The 14,266-nt window shown below is 37.9% G+C and overlaps 3 long non-coding RNA genes across 5 annotated transcripts in view; all 3 read right to left on the reverse strand.

Annotated features, from left to right (window-relative positions):
* Window positions 1-14,266, reverse strand: part of LOC127521587 (uncharacterized) — a 95,687-nt gene that overhangs the window by 51,417 nt on the left and 30,004 nt on the right. The gene's annotated exons all lie outside the window — the stretch shown is intronic.
* On the reverse strand, window positions 367-8,780 carry LOC127521588 (uncharacterized). 3 transcript variants are annotated; one of them, XR_007932409.1, is made up of 5 exons: window positions 3,507-8,780; window positions 3,284-3,397; window positions 3,017-3,081; window positions 926-2,796; window positions 367-840 (listed from the first exon to the last, which is right to left on the reverse strand). It is a non-coding gene; the product is annotated as an uncharacterized LOC127521588 (long non-coding RNA). The 3 variants fall into 3 exon arrangements; XR_007932410.1 differs by having other exon boundaries at window positions 367-634; window positions 740-840; window positions 926-3,081; XR_007932408.1 differs by having other exon boundaries at window positions 926-3,081.
* On the reverse strand, window positions 9,190-11,206 carry LOC127521591 (uncharacterized). Its single transcript, XR_007932414.1, has 3 exons — window positions 10,130-11,206; window positions 9,458-9,526; window positions 9,190-9,333 (listed from the first exon to the last, which is right to left on the reverse strand). It is a non-coding gene; the product is annotated as an uncharacterized LOC127521591 (long non-coding RNA).

A 14,266-nucleotide genomic window follows, 5' to 3' on the forward strand; every position in this document is an offset into this window, starting at 1 on the left:
GTAAAATATCTAGCTTCCGCCAGACCGCCTTCCGTATTCTACTTATGATGAAAGTGTAAACTGGCGTTGCGTCAGTTACACTTTTTCCGTAAGTTGAATAGGGAAGGCGTAGGACCTAGCATGAGCATTTTGAACTGCAAAAGGCATTACACTTTCTTTGTACGTTGAAGCTACATATTTTACTTCATAACTTGTTAAATATGGATTTTTTTTTTTTACACAAATGCATCGCTTCGCTTCAGAAGGCCTTTATTAACCCCCTGGAGCCATGTGGAGTACAAGTTAATGATGGATGGATGTGGATAGAAGCACTTTCTTCAGCTCATACTTGTGACCCCTGTTCACTGCCATTATAAAGCTCGGATGCGTCAGGATATTTATTAAAATTTCTCCCATTGTGTTTATCAGAAAGAAACAAAAACAAGGCCTTGCGTTTAACAGCATCTCTTAAACCCCTCTTAAAAGAGGGTACCGGAATTTCATGGTGATTTTGTTGAGTGCTCTGTAGTCAATGCAGGGTCGCAAGCCTCCGTCCTTCTTTGCCACAAAGAAAAAGCTTGAAGCAGCAGGGGAAGTGGAAGGCCGGATGTAACCCTGTTGAAGAGCCTCTTTCATGTACTCCTCACATGGCCTTCTGTTCAGGGAGAGAGAGAGGATAAATCTTTCCATGGGCCACTGGCTCATCCGGAAGGAGGTTGATGGCACAGTCAGTCAAGGGTTTGCCAATGATCGACTGGACCTGGTAATGAGTCTTAACGGGCCTCTTCTTGAGGTTGAGCTGGTGGCAGAGGGATTCGGAGATGAAGTTTCCAGCTGACCCAGAGTCGAGGAGGGTGTGTACTGGAAGGGAGACATTAGAGGCAGTAAGAATAACTTCAGCAGTGAGTGGCTGGGTATTAACAGACACTGACTGGATGACACTCACCATAGGTTGTGGTAGACGAATGGGACAGGCTGTGATAACATGTCCCCCAGAACCGCAATACAAACAAAGACCCTGGGTCATCCTCCTCTGCCGCTCAGACACAGTCAGGCGAGTGTTATCCAGTTGCATCGCTTCTGGTTCTGATTAGTCAGGGGGTGATTGGGTGGTGATGGAGCCTTGCCGATCTCTGACAGCTGTATCATTTGACTGTATTAATAATAGTGCTAATATTAGCTAAGCACTAACGTGAATTTTGAACACCCAGTAGAAAATATATACATCAATAATTAATTGTACTTACAGACTGTGATTCTGAGGAGCAAGTTGGTCCAAATAAAGTCGGTATGGTCCCATCTTTAATGAATAGGCGTTTTGTAAATCTCATTTAGACCTCATGGAGATTTGAGAACCAATCGTGAAAATGTTATTCTGCTGTTGTATCGCTGTGGTAATTTTAACCACTGACTCTTCATATCTTCATCATTTGGAAGTGTTTACAAAGAGAATTTGCTTTTGCTGATCAGAAACCAGCATCTTCTTGACATGTATACAACAGAACCAGCTACAGCGTTGGGGCGGGTCAAAGTAGATGTTTGCGGGCAGCCAATAAAGAACATAGGCAGGCATTAGGCAAATGTGCTACCCAGTGACGTGTAGCCTTCACGGAAGTTGGATTTGAATTCCTAACAATTCGTTTAGGCTACTCAGTCTATTCTTTCTTTCTTTTGAAAGACAATGGCTGCATCCAAAACCGCCTACTTCTCTACTATATAGTAGGGGAAAAGCATTAGGCGAGCGAATAAGTATGTCCGAATCCTTAGTATTCATAAAAGAGTAGGCGAGAATTACCTCGGTAATGTACTAATTCTTGCAAGATTCAGTTGTGCATATACTTAAGTTGCGTACAAATATGCCTACTTATCTACTATATAGTAGGAGAAAACAGTATGTGAAATGAGTAGTATGTCCGAAACTTCAGTATTCATAAAAGAGTAGGCGAAAGTTCCTGAATGGCCTACTGCTTCCGCCCAGATTCTCGAGTGCTCATCCGATGGATACTTTTCTATCCCAGGAGGCCAGGGGAGAGGATATGTCATAATCGAAAACGGAGGAAAAAAGCAACGTAGTTGTTTTCAAATGTGAGTATTAAAAACCAAAAACACGCATTTGTTGAACTACTGTTGAGTAAACTGTTGAATTGTTGAATGTGAAAAGATGCTAGATAGTATAGTATAGTTGCGACTTTGCTGTAAAAACCTGTTTTATTATGTATAGCTAACAGGGGAGCTCTAGTAAGCACACATAACTTGCGTCTCCAAAGTGGATTTACATGAATTCTAAACCATATACATCATAAAGACGCGTACTAAATGTTTATTTAACATCTGAAAGGAAAATCTTCGATAAGTATTGCAGATGAGCACATCACAACATGAAGTAGACATCTGAGTGAGTGATGTATGTGTGCTATTATGTAGTAGAATTCACGGTTGTCAACACTGCTTACATTACATGAATGTAAGTAATGTAAATAAACAAATCTACATGAAGTAACTAAACATAAGTTCTATTTTATTTGTCCATTAGTATTGTTGATAAATTAAGGAACTACCTCAACATTTAAATGTAGTATAAATCTTGTCTGGATGTGACAGGGACAGATGAGCTTTAAGGCTTTAAGTGAGTATACTACAGAAATGAATAAAAAATCTATTTAAATCTTAAGTTGTAGTTTATTTTCATTTCAAACAGAGTTATTACACCACTTTTATGATTCTTGATTTCTGTGCATTTGCTGCAGAGCTTTTGTGGTGGAGCAAGGCCTGCAAGGTAAGGTGACGGCGGCATTTGTGAACAAAAAAAGGGAAAATCTGAAACAAAAAAATAAAGTACGATCATTTTGTTACTTATAATACAGAAATCAAATGACATTGTGCTGTTAAAATTACTGCTTTTGTATTATGTTTGTGCATTTTTGTAGGATCTAAGACGTCTGGTGTGAGCATTGAAGATGGGGAGCCCACAGCAGCATCCTGGAAATACTATAGTGCCATGGATGAGACCCTCCATCACTCCACCTGCCCTTATTACCTCATCTGGCCCAGATCTTGCTGTGGTCTCTTCATCCTCAGTGAGCCCAGAGCCAGCGAGAGCATCTAGAAAAAGACCAAAAGACACTGAGTATGTGATTTTGGTCAAGTTTGTTCTGCTGGTTTCTGTTCATACAATGGATCATCAAATAATGTCATGAAGCTTCTGGACATCAGGCTCTATTGACTGATATTGTATGAACAGACACCAGCAGGACAAACCTTTTGTGTTCAGAAAAAAAAAAAAAAAAAAAAAAAACAGAGTAACCTGGAGTAAAGTGCCTTGCTCAAAGACACACTGGTGGTGACGGCTGCGGAGATCGAACCAGCAACCTTCTGCTTACCAGTTCAGCGGTTTAGCCCACTACACCACAAAATAGAGCTAAAACAGAAATTAGCATGCAATTGATTAAAAATATGAAATGAAAAATGGCAAGAAATGGAATGCTGACATGAATTGTAAAATGTTTTGATCTGTTTAAATGTTTTACAGGTAGTCATGCTCATGGAGAGCAGGCACATGAATGTTTGGAGCAGACACAGCGGCAGCCAGATTGTCCCGCACATCTTCTCCCACTCTTGCTTCAAGGTTGTGGGGTTCAGGGGGGCCGACAACATGGTTTTCCTCATTCTCTGGATCAGTGATGTCCCCACTGAGAAGAGCAGCAATGAGGGACATTATGAATGGCAAAGACAGGTGGGCACGGTGGTCAGCTGCTTCATCAAAATAAAGCCACAGAATTGGCACAGCTGTGTTGAGATGGCAGTAGGATGTGGGGTTCACTGCCTGTAAATACGTGATTGTTAGAACAATAAGTTTGAATAAAGCTTTGTTTTAATGTATTGTTGTCTTATATATGTATTTATTTATTGTGATGGTTACTTTTATTAATTCTTTTACTTCTTTATTCATGTTTGCTATTATTGTCAATAAATAAAATATAATTATTTTATTAATTCATGCATTAATTCATTGTTTAACTGAAAATTGAGATGTATTCACATCGGCTGTATTTGTCTAGTGTGTATTCATGCATAGATATGTCATATGACAAAACATTACATTTTGCTTGTTTTACTAAAAAAGGGGAAAAAAGTAATATATTTAAGTATTGGTCAGCATTTATCATTATTATTGTGCATAAGTGTTGGGGTGGGCTAGCAATGCAATTCATTCTGGGGTAATCTTAATTTTAGTGATGCTTATATTTTTAGAGTATATAATCAACAGTCTTCTCCAAAGGTGAGATCTTCTTTGTTATACTACAATCAGAAAATAAATGGGCAGCTGTTTCTTCAACAAGACCACAAAATGAGCAAGTTTAAACAATATCAAGATATTTACATAATAGATGAATTAAACCTGTCACTCTTTAAGTTGTTGAGCTTGTGATAAAGTCGTAGGTCACATGATAACGTCAACATAGCGGATGGCGTCCGGATCGCATTCATACTCAACGAGATCAGGCTATATAGTACCTACTCTTTTAGCTCTTAAGTACTTATTGAAATTAAGTACCTACTCAGTGAGTATGCAGTTTCAGACGCAGCCAGGAACTTTATTTATCGTGCACTTTCGACTTCACAACTTTGCAGATCGTTTACATTCACAGACAGCTACATTCCATATTGCATGAAAGATAATATTAGAAAAAGCATAACAGATTATTGTGAATACATGTATAGGGTAAATGCAGATGCATGTAAACTAAGCTATCTTGTTAATCAGGTATCTTTATGCTATGCTTGTAGTACATAGTTACAGCATTTATCATAACATTTGTCACCACACCGTCTCTGTTAAACAGTTTTGTCTAATAGGCTATGTTATTAGATAAAACTGTTAAACAAAGAAAGTAAATGGTAGCTAGGCTATACAAAAAAAGTATCAATAGCGTTTGCTTTTATATTAGGCCTATTAGTAATAGAAAGGCAAACACTATAGTGTTATAATAATACTTTCTTATTTACCGTCAGCATTCAGCAAATAAACATTTATATCATTTATTTTAGACAAATCTTTAAATATATCCAATAAACATTTAATTTAGCAAACCTTGCAGACTTAGTCGAATCCAGATCATCTGAAGTGTGCATTTCACAAGTTTACATTTAATTAAATAGGTAAAGGTTATGCGTATTTGGCATGCTGTCCAGAGGAAGGACGCCGAGCTCGGAATTTTGGCCCTGAGTACTCCCCCCAGTTGTGGTAAGAATAGATAGAACTAGAAGTGAGGAGATGGGTTTTACTCTTCACTTCTCATTCATTCCTATGGTATCTGCAAACAGTGATTAACTGACTCATACCTCTGACAGAAATTCAGTGATGTCAAGGCTGTAATGTGATTTGGTTATCGAGGCACACTTGATCCAAGTTGGCCACTATGCTTTCACCAATGGTAGACCAACAGACCCTTGTATCTCCTAATAAGTCCATCTCTGCTGCTGTTCTATTTTCAGAATGACCAGACTTGCATCATCCCGTCCTCTGGAGTTCGTCCTCCTCAGTCAAATTTGCCAAGTCTTTAACGTTACAGCACTACAACTCATATTCTACACAGAAATATATATCTGACTTATAGCTATCGGCTAACCAAAAAGAATGGCATAATTTTGTTTTTAACGCTTTCCCTGCCAGCATTTAAAAAAAAAGTTGCCAGCCTTCACCACCATTTTGGATCATTTTCATAAAATGTTCATGGCCCCCAGAATATTTTGCTGTATGAATACCTGAATGTATAATATATCAAAAGAAATAACAGAGCCTCTGCTTTAAAATGTTTACATATATATATATATATATATATACACACATATATGTATATATAGGGCTGTGTATTGCCAAGAATCTGGCGATATGACACGTATCACGATACAGGGGTTACGATACGATATATTGTGATATATTGCGATACTGTAAGAAAGGCGATATATATTATAATTGTATATTAAAATTGTATATTAAATTTTTTAATATTTCTCTTGTGGCCCATAGTGAGAAAAAAAATAGTATTTTTCGTGAATCGAGAAGTATTTCATGTCAAACAAGTTGTTTTTTAAATGAGGAGTAAGCTAACTACTATTTTATTGTGGTGATGCGCTATGTGATGCGCTATGATATCGCGGGGCAAATTAATTGCAATAACTTAATAATAAAAGTAGCATGATAATAAGAATAATTCATTAGTCCTGCATGCCCGTCCGCTATACGCCACTGTGAAGGAACAAACGCCGTTCAGGCGCGGCATCAAAGCGATTACCTGTTTTATCCAAATCCACATATGTGGACCGTTCAATGTTCAGTACTGCAATGTCCGAGTCTCTCCTATTTCATGATGTTTCTCATGTGTTTTCATTTGGCGCAAGCAAGCAACGTTTACTAGACTGTGGACTAGCTTTGGATCTCTGAACAGTGGCCGCATGCAGCCGAATTTTTATGACCATGGATGGTGCGCGTGTGCATGTGCCAAAGGAGTATCTTTGAAAGGCTTGCGCGCTCACGGGCAAAAGAAGTCTCTTTGAAAGGCTCTCACACTCAACTGAGCGGAACGCGGGAAATGAAGTACCCGGGCCTTAACCACTCCAAATTGTAGTGGACTGGAGCTGACGGCTCACATCGGGAAAAAATATCATACAATGATCAAAAACCCTTCTTCTGTCTGAAAAAGTACCTGGCACGCACTTGTCTGAGGAGTGGATTAATGGGGAAATATTAAGCAGCACTGCTCAGAACAAGTTGCAAAAAAAGATATATAAACATAGGGACAGCATTGCACACACGAGGGCCATTGAAGTGGCATTGACTAAGCCAGTGGTTCCCAACCTGTGGGCCGAGGCCCACTAGGGGGCCTCAGTGATCCTCCAGGTGGGCCCCGAGATAAATTAAAATTAATTAAAATATATTAATATAATTTATTACTTTAATTATTATTACGTTACATTTAATAAATTAAAAACCACTGTGAAATACAGACTGAAGGGGGGGAGGTGGGCCGTGGCGTATTGATTCGGAGAGGAGGTGGGCCTTGGCGTAAAAAAGGTTGGGAACCACTGGACTAAGCAAAAGGCGATTCTGACAAATAAAGTAATTAAGGTGAATTTGAAATTAATGTAGGAGACCGCAACATCATTCAGGTCCGCCTATATGGTGGCTAAGGAAAGGCTGTCTTACAGAAAGCTCACCCCTTTAATGAAGCTTCAGGAGCTTAATGGCGCAAAGGTGGGAACTGCACATAAATCAGAGCACTCCTGCGCTGAGATTATAGGTCATATTGCACAGCAAATGCGGAAGAAATTTGTTTCCAATATTCGAGAGCTCAATTCAAAAATTAGCATCACCATTGACGAAAGCACTATAGATGGTCGTGCCTATCTCATCGTATACGTGAGATGTGATGTGAGTGGCAAAGGAGATATAGAAAATGTTTTTTTTAGACATTGTAAAGCTGACGCAGGGCACAGATGCAGAGTCCATTCACAACAGTTTAAGACAGTGCCTTCATACAGCGGGATTAGATTATGAGTTTTTGGGGAAACACCTCACCAGCATCGCCACAGATGGGGCTGCAGTTCTCACTGGCAAAACCACTGGAGTCATTGCAAGACTTAAGTGACTTTCCAAACATCCAGTCCATACATTGCTTGGCCCATCGCCTTGAATTGGCTGTCCATGATTGTTTGAAAGCGGTTGCTGGATGTAATCATTTCGAATTTTTCATTGCCAAGCTGTATTCTCTGTACCACCAGTCTGCTAAGAATGTGAGATTGCTTGAGGAAGCAGCTGCAGATCTAAATACATTCTGTAGCCTGACGAGTAACTTTAACAGTTGTTCATGTGAAGACAGCCTGATGCTTTGTTTATAGACTATTTGCGCACATGCGCAGTCCTAAGTGCGCGTCTTTATATAGGAAGTGCGTGTCTGACTGTTTCTATAGGAACCGGAGCTTCTAACGGCTGCTGCAGTGACGCAATGACTTCACCAATCAGCAATTGGCTCTTATTTAGAAGGCGTGACTTATTCCACTATATTGGTGGAATATAAGTGCACTTTCTCCCATTCAAAACAATGCGAGTGATGCGTCTTGTGTTATTCTAGTCTTTTGTATAGTAATTTGTTTTTTTTTTTGCAGTTACAAAACATCCGACATCTAGCACTGCATTAACTGCACATATTCTCTTAGAGACGATGAGAGATGAATCTAATTTATTTTCTTAATATTTCTCTTGTGGCCCATAGTGAGAAAAAAATGAGTATTTTTCATGAATTGATAAGTATTTCATGTAAAACAAGTTGTTTTTTAAATGAGGAGTAAGCTATCTAACTAATATTTTATTATCCTCGCAGCGCGTCGGTTATGCGGTGATGTGGTATGATATCCCGGGGCAAATTAATTGCAATATTAACTTGATAATAAAAGTAGCATGATAATAAGAATAAGCGATTACCTGTTTTATCCAAATCCACATACATGGACCATTCAATGTTCAGTACTGCAATGTCCGAGTCTCTCCTATCTCATGATGTTCCTCGTGTGTTTTCAGTCGGCGCAAGCAAGCAACGTTTACTAGACTGTGGACTAGCTTTGGATCTCTGAACAGTGGCCGCATGCAGACGAATTTTTATGACCACGGACTGTACGCCTGTGCATAGGAACCGGAGCTTCTAACGGCCGCTGCAGTGATGCGATGACTTTACCATTCAGCGATTGGCTCTTATTTAGTACACACACACACACACACACACAATATTATTCCTCCATTTAAATAAAATTCAGAAGATAAAGCAGAATTAAAAATGACACAATCCTGTCTGCTCCTCTTTCCACTCCATGGTTTCCTCTGTTGCCTGTAAGACAAAACATCAGAAAAACATTTAGAGAAGTTTTTGTTAAATCAGTCATTAACAGTGTATTCAAGTTGGATTTTTTTAAATAAAAAAATAAAAATAAAGACAACCTTGAAAAAACAGTTATTAATAATATTGCATATACCTTCGATGAAAAGCTGTGTGCTTGGATTTTGATGTGCCTTTGTGATGTAGCAGATGTACTTTCCTGTATCACTGTATTGAAGTTTGTTGAGTTTGAGTGAGAAGTTTCCTTTCATATACTCCTCAGGGAAGGTTTCAGCTCTGTTCTTGTATGCCGGATCCTGCTTCTCTACTGAACCTTTACCCTCAATTATGTCATAAACTTTTTGGCTGCTGTTATGTCTCCAATAAACTGTTATATCTTCATATTTAAGGTCATTGTCAGTGGAAGTACAAGGCAAGACAGCAAAGCCTCCAATTTTCCCTTTAACTGTGGCCTGCAGACACACTGTAAATAATACACGCCCTTGAAAATCAATTCTACCTCTTTCCTGATTAAAAAAAAAACAACAACAGTCTTTTTTTTTTTTTTTTTTTTTTACTGATGCATTACATAAAATAGTCAGACTTACCCAATGAAAATGTGGTTCCTGCTACACTCACCTTTGTTTATCAATACTGCAAACACACAGACACAGAAGCTGTAGAAAAAAAACCAAAACAACAAAAAAAAAACATATATTATTTATATATTTACAACAGCGGCAAAAAAAAAAAAAAAAACACAAAAGTTATTCTTTGTACCACATAATAAACAATAAACAATACTGATTGACTTTCCAAAATAGCTGATTCAGTGCTGAATTGTAAAGCAGCATTTGTGGTGCAATGACACAGCACAAACTGAGCTGCGTATGAAAAGCCTAATACTACATCTTTTTGTAGCACACTGTTGTAAAATATTTTTACACATCGTAGATTACAGTTCATTACAGTACAAAATTCTCGGAAATACAACCACAGTTCAGTGCATTAGAACGACGTGTAATGCAAGGACATGATATAAATAGCACACTAATGTTGTTTAAACTGCTTGTTTGGAACAAATGAACAAACAACAAAATTAAATCATTTTGCCTATGTATTTATTTTATTATAAATAAAATTTTATGCTGTTTCACTTTCGTATTTTCTAAGTCCTGACCTGAGGTGATTAATTTTAAAGAAAAACAGCAATCTACTGTACTGTATTACTACTGAAAATTCACATAAAACATATAACATATAAAACATATAGGTCATACCTGGTTCTCATGCTGCAAATTCTCACACAGGAAATACAATCTAAGCCTTATTTTCCGCTGCGAACACTCCAATCTCTTCAGCGTGGATAACACGGGTTACAAGAGGGGTAATTCACATTTCTTTTTTTAAATCTGAGCATCGGCGTAATAGCATGAACAGCCGCCTAACTCACACGCATAAAACTCGCTGCTCCAAGCCAGTCGCCACCGCGAAATGCACGGTCAATCTAGCTGCCACTATATTTTGCTGTTCGCGCATACACTGGCTATTACGGTAAGACCGTCAGAGAAGTGATCTGAAAACAAGTAATCTTCTGTCAAAGCGATTTCACATTTATTTATTCAGTCAGTCTGTCTGAATAAATGAAAATAACTAAATAAATACATATTTTACAGCCCAATTTCACCTGAAAATGATAGTACACCTCACAGCCTGTCACTGTATGATATGCTGAAATCCAAAATAAATGTCTGCCTGAATAATAATAATAATAATAATAATAATAATAATAAAACAGGCCTAAATAAATAAATATAAATGAAAAAAAAATTCACAGCCCAATTTCACCTAAAAAAGATAGTACACGTCGGACCCTGTCACTGTATGATATGCTGAATTCCAAAACAAAAGTCTCCCCGAGTAAATGGAAAAAAGGCCTAAATAAATAAAATATAAATAAAAATTTAACAAGCCAAAGTCACCTGAAAATTATAGTACACCTCACAGTCTGACACTGTCTGCTGCTAAATTCCAAAATAAAAGCCCTCCAACACTCATATATGCAATGTTTTGTCCATACATTCTAAAACTAAGAAAAGTCCTAGTTTCCACAGACCAAATTCAGCTCAAATGGACAGTACACCTTCTCACGGTGTCAACTACACAGTTTCAGGACAGTCTGATGTTGTATTCCAAAATAAAAGTCCCCCAAACTTCAAATATACGCTGTTTTGTCTATAAATTAAAAAAAATCATAAAAATAAAAGTGCTAGTTTCCACAAACCAAATTCACCTCAGATGGACAGTACACCTTCTCCCGGTGTCAACTACACAGTTTCAGGACAGTCTGATGTTGTATTCCAAAATAAAAGCCCCCCAAACTTCATATCTATGTGCCATTTTGTCTATACATTAAAAAAAAATCATAAAAATGAAAGTCCTAGTTTCCACAAACCAAATTCACCTCAGATGGACAGTACATGGAACAGTGGAAACTAGGACTTTTCTTTTTATGATTTTCTGAATGTATAGACAAAACTGCGTATATATGAAGTTTGGGGGACTCTTATTTTGGAATACAACATCAGAATGTCCTGAAACAGTGTAGTTGACACTATGAGAAGGTGTACTCTCCATCTGAGGTGAAATTGGTCTGTGGAAACTAGGACTTTTCTTTTTTATTATTTTCTGAATGTATAGACAAAACAGCTGAAACATGAGTTTTGGGGGGCTCTTATTGTGGAATACAACATCAGAATGTCCTGAAATTGTGTAGTTGACACTATGAGAAGGTCTACTCTCCATCTGAGTTTAAAATAGTCTATGGAAACTAGGACTTTTCTTTTTATGATTTTCTTGATGTACAGACAAAACAGCGCATGGATATGAAGTTTGGGGGGCTTTTATTTTGGAATACAACATCAGAATGTCCTGAAACTGTGTAGTTGACACCGTGATAAGGTGTACTGTCCATCTGATGTGAATTTGGTCTGTGGAAACTAGAACTTTTCTTAGTTTTAGAATGTATGGACAAAACATCATATATATATATATATATATATATATATATATGTGTGTGTGTGTGTGTGTGTGTGTTGGAGGGCTTTTATTTTGGAATTTGGCAGCAGACAGTGTCATTTTCAGGTGACTTTGGCCTGTTACATTTTTATTTATATTTATTTATTTAGGTTTTTTTTCCATTTTACTCTGGGAGACTTTTGTTTTGGAATTCAGCATATCATACAGTGACAGGCTGTGAGGTGTACCATCATTTTCAGGTGAAATTGGGCTGTGAATTTTTTTTTTTTTTTTTTTTCATTTATATTTGTTTATTTAGTCCTGTTTTATTATTATTATTATTATTATTATTATTATTATTATTCAGGCAGACATTTATTTTGGATTTCAGCATATCATACAGTGACAGGCTGTAAGGTGTAGGCCTACTATAATTTTCAGGTGAAATTGGGCTGTAAAATATGTATTTATTTAGTTATTTTCATTTATTCAAACAGACTGACTGAATAAATGTTTTTATTTAAAAAACAACTTTATTTAAAAACATGCTCGCTGATTATGATCTGCTCTGTGTATGAATACTTATACACTTTTTAATGAGAAATGCTGTCCAAATGTCCTGTTTGTCATTATGACGTCTAAAGTCCCCGCCAAAGGAAGTAGTCCCTTTTAGCAATTTGTTAGCAACCGCCGTTTTTAAGACACAATAAACGTTTAAAAAAATCACAAGCGGGTTATAACTGGTGTGTTTTATGTCATAGATCAAAACGTGAAAATATTTAGAGGCTTTGTTAACCATCTGGAGTACAGACTGCCAAAAATTATAACAAATCAAGGAGAAGAGTGCAAAAAAATCTGAGGAAAGAAGGCGCTTGTGGTTGGCCAAACTGAAACAGGATTTCCGAGTGACGTATTACGCATTATTCAACAGCTAACGATTATACAAAATGGCAAGTAGAGCGACAGGAGTCCTGGCACTGCAGTTTATGTTCGACGGATCCAAAGATAAATATGATCTTTGGGAAACAAGACTCCTAAGCCATTTACATACTTTAAAGGAAAACTCCACTTTTTTTGAAAATAGGCTCATTTTCCAACTCCCCTAGAGTTAAACAGTTGAGTTTTACAGTTTTCGAATCCATTCAGCCGATCTCCGGGTCTGGCGGTACCACATTTAGCATAGCTTAGCATAGTTCATTGAATCTAATTAGACCGTTAGCATCTCGCTCAAAAATGACCAAAGAGTTTCAATATTTTTCCTAGTTAAAACTTGACTCTTCTGTAGTTACATCGTGTACTAAGACCGACGGAAAATTAAAAGTTGCGATTTTCTAGGCCGATATGGCTAGGAACTATACTCTCATTCCAGCATAATAATCAAGGAACTTTGCTGCCGTACCATGGGGTGCAATGATATTGCGCAGCGTCTCTCACAAATGTCTCCATGGTTGCAAGGCACGATCCCTGTGCAAGCAGGGGGTCACAGGCGTTGCGTACACGTGTATTCTACACCCATGACGTAAAGAACAGACTACACACGCCCAGTCGCATGCCTCATCCGATTGCCTGCCATACCAGATTAAAGCTACTCTGAAGGGTAAAGGTTATAGGCCTTTTTGTTACTGTACATATTTCCTTCTGGAAATCTGGGGGCGTCTGTAAAAAAAGGCCACACACAGGTTATATTCATATTTATTTTACTGTGTGTATTTGTGTACATGAGAATGTAGATATTTGAGTATGTACACATTCTTTGCATCCTTCCCTCACTTCCTAAGTGGGGTGGAGCTGAGACGCGAGGAGAGGAAACTGGGATGCTCAAATTAGAAATGAGATGCACCCACGAGATGTGTCCCAATTCAGGGGCTGCGCACTTCGGAGTGCATGAAAGGGGTAGGGCTTTGGAGTGGAAGGTTGCCAGGTCTGCGCAACAAAACCATCCCAAAAGTAGCGTAATCACAGCACAATTGTAAAAGTATCCCAATCCCAGACGTGGCAACAATGAAAAAGAAAAAAAGCAAAAGAAAAAGACAAAGACAAAAAGAAGACCACTTACTCCTCGCCGCCAGCAGAAGCTAATGCTAATGCAACAGAGGCCCAGTCGGACATGGTGCCTGTACTTTCTGAAATAAAAGCCAATCGTTCTCGTCTCGATGGGATAACTAATCAGCTGGAGGGAATAGTTGGATCTGTCTACTTTGTTCACGGCCCTCACTGAGAGGATCGAGGATCGAGGATCGAAGTCTTTTTTTTTTTTTTTGAAAGACTTCAGATAATAGGTTGATTAATGTATTGGGATCAAAGTGGTGTTGATTTGCAAGCCAGGTAATGCCAGAATAATGGCTAATAATGGCTGAATACAAACAAAATAATAATGATAAAAGAATAATGAAGATTAA

The sequence above is a fragment of the Ctenopharyngodon idella genome, chromosome 10 (assembly GCF_019924925.1).
Source record: "Ctenopharyngodon idella isolate HZGC_01 chromosome 10, HZGC01, whole genome shotgun sequence".
Taxonomy (NCBI): domain Eukaryota; kingdom Metazoa; phylum Chordata; class Actinopteri; order Cypriniformes; family Xenocyprididae; genus Ctenopharyngodon; species Ctenopharyngodon idella.